Source organism: Ursus maritimus, unplaced genomic scaffold, assembly GCF_017311325.1.
Source record: "Ursus maritimus isolate PB19 unplaced genomic scaffold, ASM1731132v1 scaffold_3, whole genome shotgun sequence".
In the NCBI taxonomy this organism is placed as follows: Eukaryota; Metazoa; Chordata; class Mammalia; order Carnivora; family Ursidae; genus Ursus; species Ursus maritimus.
The window spans coordinates 77,090,722-77,100,942 of NW_024425563.1; positions in this window are offsets into that span (position 1 = coordinate 77,090,722).

Sequence of the window (10,221 nt, forward strand, 5' to 3'; positions counted from 1 at the left end):
TTTCATACTGGATTATACCTATAAAACCATAAATACTGCATGAGAGATCCCATTTTACAAAATAAGCCGTTTATCACCAGTCCATCTTCCTGCCCCATTTCTCTGTACCCTGTGTAGAATATCTCATCCCCAAATTTGTCTATACTTCCTCATCCCTGTCTACACTTTCTCATCAATCCATCTTAACAGAATTCTATCCAGGTTTTGTCCGCATGCTACACTGAACCCACTTTGGTGAAGTAATCTATGACCGCCATCACCCGCGCTCCAGCTGATCCAGTAGCATACAGCCCTGCAGCTCACTCTTTAAATTTCTCAGTCGGAACTCTGCCATAAGTCCCCCAGTGTATTTCTAACTTTGCTGAATACATATCGGATTCTCTGAGTGGTTTCACTGAAGCTGTTGTCACTAGTCTTTCAGTGAGTTGAAGAGAGTATTGGTGCTCATAGCTTACCAACAGTTTTCTTTAATCCTTTTTAAATACTCCTTTACTCCTCAGCTCCTGAAGCTTTGATACTCTAGAGATGAGTAAAGGTTTCAGAGTGGTCTAACAGGTTTTCAGCCACTTACATTTGACATTCTGCAAGTTGTCTCACTTTGGAACATACAATCTCTGATGTTAACTGCTCACATAAGCTGAGATGAGAAAATTTTCATTTTTTTTATACCCATCTATCTTGAAATGAATCACAATTCTTCATTTAGGACAGAGAATCAGTGCACTTTGGGACTCTGAGTTCAAAATTTCTTTTTTTTTTTTTAATGATTTTTTATTATATTATGTTAGTCACCATACAGTACATCCCCGGTTTCCGATGTAAGGCTCGATGATTCATTAGTTGTGTATAACACCCAGTGCACCATGCAATACGTGCCCTCCTTACTACCCATCACCGGCCTATCCCATTCCCCCACCCCCCTCCCCTCTGAGGTCCTCAGTTTGTTTCTCATAGTCCATAGTCTTTCATGTTTCATTCCCCCTTTTGATTACCCCCCCTTTCTTTATCCCTTTCTTCCCCTACCGATCATCCTAGTTCTTATGTTCCATAGATGAGAGAAATCATATGATAGTTGTCTTTCTCTGCTTGACTTATTTCACTTAGCATTATCTCCTCCAGTGCCGTCCATGTTGCAGCAAATGTTGAGAACTCGTTCTTTCTGATAGCTGAGTAATATTCCATTGTATATATGGACCACAACTTCTTAATCCAGTCATCTGTTGAAGGGCATCTCGGCTCCTTCCACGATTTAGCTATTGTGGACATTGCTGCTATGAACATTGGGGTGCATATGGCCCTTCTCTTCACTACGTCTGTATCTCTGGGGTAAATACCCAGTAGTGCAATGGCTGGATCATAGGGTAGCTCAATTTTTAACTTTTTAAGGGACCTCCACACTGTTTTCCAGAGTGGCTGTACCAACTTGCATTCCCACCAACAATGTAGGAGGGATCCCCTTTCTCCACATCCTCTCCAACAATTGTTGTTTCTTGCCTTGTCTATTTTTGCCATTCTAACTGAGTTCAAAATTTCTTCTGTACCATGAAGTTGCTAGGTAGTTAGTAGTTGAGAAAGTGAGGCCACTTTTTTTCTTTTCTGGACAGAGGAGTTCCAAATAGAGGTCCACAGAGACCAGCATGCTTGCTTTACTCCAAGTCTCTTCACCCAAGTATAGTAAACCATGTGGATGAGAAAATAAGAAAAAAAAAGATGGCTGTTCTGCTGTGTGCATGACAGAACCACTTCAGTCACATGGGTAAGCCCGTAATTGACTGAACTTCCCAAAGTATGTGCAAACCTGCTTTCTCTGGGAGAGCCAAGGCCCTCGTATGTTATCTTAGGAAAAAAGATATCTTGCAAAGTAAATTGTAAAAGCCTGAACATATTGAGAGGAATATAAAGATGAAAATAATAAATAAAAATGTGGAAGTTATATTTTACAATCAGGAAAAGGAAGAGAGATGGTATATGAGCTTAATGATTTTCAACTGTGTTTTTTGTTAATAGCAGAGCCCAATGTACATTGTAGTGTAATTTAACATTTATCTGATAATAGAAACAAACATATATGTGAAATTATATGGTAACATATTTTATATGTAAAAGTGTAATTATTTTACATGTTAGAAAATTAGTCTTATTTTTAAAAACACACCGTTTCTCAGTTCACATCTCATTTAATTTTTGTATCAGATGCACTTACTTTGAATATACTTTTATAATTTAATTACCTGTGATGACCATGGGCATCAATAAGACAGTACACCTTAAATAGATCATTTTATTTCTATACAGACTTCATACCCATATAGCTGAAAAGGCTATTCATACCAGTGACATTCTGACATGCTGAGGACATAACTCTTCCTATCCACCAATGCATCTAACCATATGGTATATTTCTGCTAATGAATAGCCACACTCATGCAAGTTCTGGTGCTGCCATTAATCTTTTTTGGATGAATTTAAAGAGAAAAGTGATAAAGAACTTGGTGAGGTATAGGGATGTAAATATGAGTGATAGATTAAGCAAGAGCAAAGGAAAGTTGAATGAGTATCTCGCAACACATCTTGGTTAATACTTTGCAATTAGTCAAGGATATTTGAACTTAACGTGTCCTGCACAAGGTGCTTTACGTCTGTTAGATCTTTACTGCTTTCTTTTTATTAACTGTCTTTCCCGTTAGATTGTTTTCTCTTTATCCTTGGTATCTAGTACCATGGAAAGAAAACATTTACAGTATAAACATAATAGTTTTAAACTATGTACTAAAAAATTATATATTCTCTTCCGTTAAGTCATTATCCAAAATAAAGTATCTTTCTTAGTTTTCCAGTAGTATACTGTGAAGCAACATTGCCTATATAATACTGTTGTTAAATAAAAAAATCACATCCGTAGATGTGAGGGAATACTGTTTAGGGAAGAGGACTCTCCAATTGCTTCTTGTCCAGTTGGTACTAAAGAAAAGTTTTGCTTTGAATTTTTAAGTTTAGAATGCATGGAGGACAATATGAGGGTTTGAAATTTCTAGCTGAACCCTAACCTTTAGGTGTTTGTCTTTGTTTATTCTTGGCAAAATGCAGTCCTGTTTCAGAGATAAAAAGGCTTCAATGGGCTATTAAAAATCTCCTTGAACTTCAAAGAGCCATTAAAGGGAACATTTCATGAGTTAAATACAAATGAACGAAACCATGTGGGTTACATTTCCTTTAAATTTTACATGCATTTAGAAATTAAGGAAAAATAGACACAAAATAAATTCTTGGTTTTCATTAGACTCTACATTGTGTGGTCAGTAATGCCATAACATGTCTATAATGAGTTTTAAAAGTTATATATATATGAAGCAGAAAAATACTTAATCACTAGATTAGAATTAAAAAAAAAAACAAAACTTTACCATGATACAGATCCTCAGGGTCACCAAAAATTAGCCAGTAATTTTCTGACTGTACGTGACAGTGTACTATAAAATGCTACTAAATTAGATCCAGTCTCTGCTTTCTGGGATTTTATAGTAAGTCAGACACTGTGAGATGAGTTCATTTATTCACCCTAAAAAAGAAAACTAATACATACTAAAATATATACAGCATAATTTACAAAGTGCATTGTGCTTTTCAAGACTGCATATGTGGCTGAAGAAGGACTATAGACATGCCAAGTCAGAATCTCAGAGAGAGAGAGAGAGGGATATGGATGGGGGATTCGAGAGCTCTTTACTGTCACATCTGGAAAAGAAATTAAATTGTATGTGAAATTTATTTTTCAATGATGACAGGATAGTAGCTTGTCCAGCTACAGTTTGGAAGGACATTCTATCTGGTGCTGATAATCAGACCAACTGAGGACACATTTATTGAGTCCTGGCTGTTGTATTATGCTACTAGCAAACATTCCCGATGATTATAATTGCTGAGAACTCTGTTTTCAAGAGACATCTAATGGAGCACTGAATCTTGGAAAGAAATGGACAATCAGTTGTATTTTTCTTCTCTTTTACTTTTTTTTTTTTTTTTTTTTTTTTTTTTGGCTCAAGTCATTTTAGGTTCTCCAAATTGAGATAGGAGACAAAAAATATGAAGAAGTTTCTAAAATGGCAGGAACCATGTTCCAGCAAACTCAGTGAAATGAGGCTCAAATATAAATGTGGCCAGCTACATTTGTTATGTTTACACTTGGCCACACTCCCCAGTCAATGTTTTCTTCTGGGTTATTGATACAGGTTTCCAGGATGGTTCTTGTTGACTCTACTTTTTCTCTCATTAGGAATCATATTCATAGTGTGATGCCAGACTGCCTACTGTGGGAGGCATTTTATTATAGCTACTGTAGTAATTCTTTAGAACTTCTCTGCTTGGCACTTAATGCCTTAATTCAAAATTCGGTCTCTCAGTTTTTGCAGGTATCAGTTAGAATTTTTTACTGTAGCTATATGTACAACACCTTATCAATTAAATTGGGAAGTCATACTTGCTTTTATATTGTCAGTCTCAATACAACCATGTTCCTATTTCTCCTGTATCATTTATCTAAAAGGGATACTATGCCCAGGACTAGGTGTTCTAAATACAAAGAATCCATAGTCACAATCTTGAATGTATTGGGTTCCCTCAGTCTGTCTTTTAGGAGCCCAGATTTAACTGGCATCCATCAACTTTGTCCTCCCCCCCCCCGCCCAGAAAAACATAGGCAAACAATTACAGTTCTTTTTTCAAGCACATCAAACAAACTTGTTACCAGTGCCAAAAACTGATCTCTAAGGTTTGAAACTTTACCCAGATTCTGATCTCTCATTGAGAAGGACTGACATACCCAATTTAGACCCAGGCACAAAGCCTCTATTTTAAACAGCAGTGACAGTGTTTTGTTGTCAAAGACCCTATGGGTCTTTCACAGTTCCCAGCAACTAAACAACATGAAGTTTTGTAAAAAGAAATCTCGGTTAATTTATTTTGTTTCCCAGAAGACATCACTCTTGATTGACTCAGTGCTGGTTTGTGGAAATGGAAGTTGTTTGTTACCTCTGGTTCTGAGTTAAATATTTTCTTCCCAGAGAAACCTTCAACTCAGTTTGAATACCTTTTTATTGCACTGAGGTTTAAAAAGGGCATGACAAAGAGCAAGCCGACTTTGGTACAGTCTTTCTTGTATTCTTTTTCAGAGCATTTTTTTTTAAAGGTTTTATTTATTTATTTGACAGAGATAGAGACAGCCAGCGAGAGAGGGAACACAAGCAGGGGGAGTGGGAGAGGAAGAAGCAGGCTCATAGCAGAGGAGCCTGATGTGGGGCTCGATCCCAGAACGCCGGGATCACGCCCTGAGCCGAAGGCAGACGCTTAACCGCTGTGCCACCCAGGCGCCCCTTCAGAGCATTTTTGATAGCACATAACTATTTACTGTAAGCTCACAGGGGTATCTCTTGAAACCCAATGGAAAAAAGCACAGCTGGGCTGTCGTAGGATAAGAAATGCCTGCTGGAAAGTTGTCAGGAATCAAGGAAATTACTCTTGAATTGGTCTAAGACTTTTGTAGTGCTTAAAAGCTTGGAATCTGGAACCAGACTGCTTGAGTTCAAGTCCCAATTCCTCCATTTGTTTGCAGTGCACTTTCGATATGCATAATTTCTCCCTCTTATTTCTTCACCTATAAAACAGCGATAATAATATTTCCTGTTACAGAGGATTGTTGTAAGAGCTAAAAAATACAAAGTGCTTATAGTACCTGGCACATAAAAACACATTCAATAAAAATTAACCACACTAAGAATCTATTGATAATGTGACATTTATTATATTACCCGTGGGCAATTATTTCTTCAATACTTGTCTTTAGAGAAAGCTATTTCTTAACATAAAATATTAACAAATTGACTCAGTTAAAAAAAGGGGGGGGGAGCAGTTATATAAATTGTAAGAGTAACATCAAATAAAATAGCTCAATGATACAAAATATCCATGAAATAACATTCATATAATATTAAACCCATTGGGGGCCCCTGGCTGGCTCAGATGGTGAAGCATGTGATCCTTGACCTCGGGGTAATGAGTTCAAGCCCCATGTTGGGTATAAAGCTTGCTTAATATCAAACCCATTTAAATTGGTGGTTTTTCTTGTGTTGCGCAAGAATTCTCTGTGAAGTCTGTTTCTGTGACTTTAGTATCAACTACAGCTCACCAAGATGTTCTTTGTCCTTTTTGAAAGTAACAAAATGGTTATACAAAGGAAAAACTGTTACACGCAATAATAACATTTGGTAAGTAAAAGAGAAAAAACATTTTACATTGAGAAATCCATTGATTTTATGTATGCATTTTAACCTACATATACTGCCTCTTGGAAAATAGACGCTGTTGTACACAGCTGCTGGGAGTATGAGTTGTCTGTTAAATCTACAGCATCATCCCCACCTATTTCTTTCTTTCTTTTCTTTTCTTTTTTTTTTTCTTTCTTTCTTTTTTTTTTTTTTTTTTCCTAGCAGAGCTTGTTTCCTACTCTAAAAGCTGAAAATATCAGCTGCTCGTTTGGGTTTTTTTTAGCAATTTGTATGAGGACAAATGGGCATACAAACTAGTACAGACAAATGGAACCTGAGAGGATGTCTGGGATTTGGTTTATTCCTTTCTAGCAGAAAAGAACTCCTGGAGGGAGAATATTCTCCACTTCTGTATGATGTTTTTGACTGTGGCACCATCTTGGACCATAGGGGACAAGCTCAGAATGGCTTGCATTCAGATTTTGTGTTCTTTTTTTTTTTTTTTTTTTCAGATTTTGTGTTCTATGAAGAGAATATATCTGTCTTTTCAGCAACTTTTACTTCGGTTGTCTTATTTGAAGCTGTAAGCACTCGGATTCATAAAGTTTATCAGAAAATGGATCAAATGTTAGAAACAAAACAACTTCCAGTTATGTTTGTAACTGCTCCTTACAGAGCAAAAGTGGAAATGTGGAGGAGCATGAAGGTGACAGGGGGCCGGAAAAAAGGGAACATAGCCATTTTCTGTAGCTGTGCATTGCTCTGCTTGAGCAACAACATTCCTGCCTTGTGTGGTTTAAGAACATATGGCTTTAATCATACCATCAAATATAATTTCTGTGCATAACAAATGCTAATATAATTTACTGAATGAATGCGGAATTCAAGAAAAAAGCTTCTCAATGAACAATGATAACACTGAGTTTTAGTTTCTTTTATATCTTTGTTGATTTTATCTATTTCAGATGTCACCACCTCTTTGTCATTTGGAGCCCTAAATATAGCGATCATTCAGAACAGACTCACAGTATTGGTCTCTCCTAAGATATCCAGTAACCAGTGCTTGACTTATGAAAATCCTATTCATCTCTGATTCTATGAAACCCCTGTGGAAATCCTCCTGCCTTATAAACTCAGTATGTTTACCTTCCAAGCAAAATTCATTCATAAAGACTTCAAATTCTATACTCTGACATAATCCAAACAATTTAATTTTTCTCTCAATTAGGTCATATTACCAACTGATAAATTGCTGAGGTATTTGTATGTAACAGATAAATTAATTGTAGAATTTACGAAGAGGGAGATAAGCAAAGATTTCTGTTAGCAATGGCTAGACAGTTCTCATCAATCAGAAAGCTAAATAAGGGGCACCTGGGTGGCTCAGCTGGTTAACTATCTGACTCTTGATTTTGGCTCAGGTCATGATCTTGGGTCCCGAGATCGAGCCCTGCATTGGGCTCCATGTTCAGCAGGGAGTCTGCTTGAGATTCTCTCTTTCCCTCTCCCTTTGCCCTTCCCCTCCATTTCCCCCTTCTCTCTCTCTTTCAAATAAATAGATAAATCTTAAAAAAAAAATACTGGTTAAAATAATTAATTTACCAAAGTATGAATCACTTCTCTAGCTCTAATTTTCTGTACTACTAACATTCATTTTCAATGAAATCAGTAGTATGATCCTGAAAGTGGGAAATTCTGTGTAAACCATTATCCCAAAATATGTGATTTTAAAATTTATGAGCATTAAAGATTATTGACTTCTTTATTTTGCAATTACATCTATGGCTAAATCAGAGTTTGTAGATATATTTACCATCATACTTACTATTTTATGGAGTTTGAGATAATTTTTTTAAAACCTTGTAAAATCTTAATGAAATTGGAACCATTTTATTTGCAATAGAAATGACATCTAAGAAATTATGGAACTTCACAAATATTTAGGACTTCATTTTCAGAATTAACTTGAAATATTTAATCAAACAAGTAAATTCTTTATTAAACATTAAATTCTATGTGGAACATACAAAATATTTCATTCTATTTGCTGTTTATAATGATCAATATCGAAGTTTAAGGCAAAAGATATATTAATTAGTAGCGAATCCATATTATGTCTTCATGAGGAATGGAAGTATATATGTGTAGCAGATTTGGTAGATTCCCTGTAATGTAAGGACACTGAAATTGTACATTGTCTCAGGAAGGTACCAGAGGATGAAAGAGTTTCTGTCAAGGAAAAAGGGCAAAGTGAGAGCAGCCTCTGATCTCTTCAGCAAGCCATGGTTGTATCTGAGGGAAAAAAATCACAAGTTCAACACCAAAAGCATTAAATAATAATGTAAATTTCTTTGAATGATTCCTGGGCTTATGGGGGGGGCAGTCATCATTACATATGATAACCAAAGCTTCCTCAAAACTCTCCTGGAGCATGTGTTGCTTGATATAAGTTTTATTCCCGAAAGCAAATGATATCCATCTTGTTCTTATTCTTCCCTTCCACCCAAACTTCTTTCTTCACAAGCCCTACCAAGCTCCCCTTTTTTTCACTCCCCCAGTTTCTCCTTCTGCTTTCCTATCCTACCAAGCAAAAAGTGGCTCAGCCATGAGCCCTGTTAAGATGGTGTTTTTCCTTTAACATGGCTCTTGGAGGAGTGTGCATATGTTGGGGTGTGGGGGAGAGTCTCAATTCTTCCTGCTGCATATAATATACAGGTCTGTGACAGTGTATTTGTTGCTTCTATCCTATATGCCTAGTGCTCAGCAATGGGGATCCACAAATATATGCATATATATGTATACACATAAATTACACAAACACACAAATATATATAATGTGCATATATTATATAATTTCCTTATTTCATATCATATGGTACTAACTTTTTTTACAATTAGGGCTGTTACTCAAACCCAGATTATACATTTCCTTATGTGACTTCGCTTCCCTCTCAAGGATATTTGGTAAGATTTTTAGTAATTTCATTGCTCTTACACCTGACACACTCACGATTACTCTTTGCTTTGCCTGGTTTCACCTTGTTTCTGTTTCCTGGGCTCCACAATGGTCACCTCACGATAAGCCTCACAAACAGACTTAGATGCAAAGGTATAAAATTCCAGAAGGAATGTATTTAAATAACATTCCAAACAAGTGAGCCCCCATTCTCATCGTCAGCTATTCTCCATTTTATTAAGCTTTGTTCATGGTTCAGGATGAGCTTCGTGTCACATCTATTCTTCACTGACAGGAGCTCTGGACTACACATCTCTACTGTCATCTCAGTCCATTTGTGCAACTAGTTCAACTTTCCACTCATGTCAACATGTCCCAGTGGCGTAAACAGTCAAACTTAGTTGTCCCACATTTTCCCACTCGATTTTAATTATACCTCCCTCTGCTGGAACATAACATTCCTTCTGGTCCTGTTCTTAGTAAGAATAAAGAATAATTAATAATTGGTCATATTTCAATCATTTCCCCTTTATCTGGAAGTCATCATATATTCATTTTCTCCATGCTATTTGATTTTATTGCAAACCCTCCCTGACATTTTAAGAATACCACAGCTAATAAATAACTAATTAATATTCAGTGTATTATTACATTGTGATTTATTGCCTTCACTTTCAATTTTATCTGTTTTTTTTAAAGACTCAACATAGAACTTTCCAAAATGTATTTAATTTAAAACATTGTTCATATTCATGGACATTTAACCAAAGTTTTCACTCATTCTGAAATACCCTCAGATATCTCTAAGGAGTGTGTCATCATGGGATGTTTTTCCACTTCCATATACAAAGCAGTAGTGTCTGGCAGAGAAACCACAATAGAATAAAGCTTTGTTTCGTTTAACCAACAGGCTCTCTCAATTTCAACAGGTTTTTTTTTGTTTTTTTTTTGTTGTTGTTGTTGTTTTTAAATATCACTCATCTACTCCGAATAGAAACATTATGA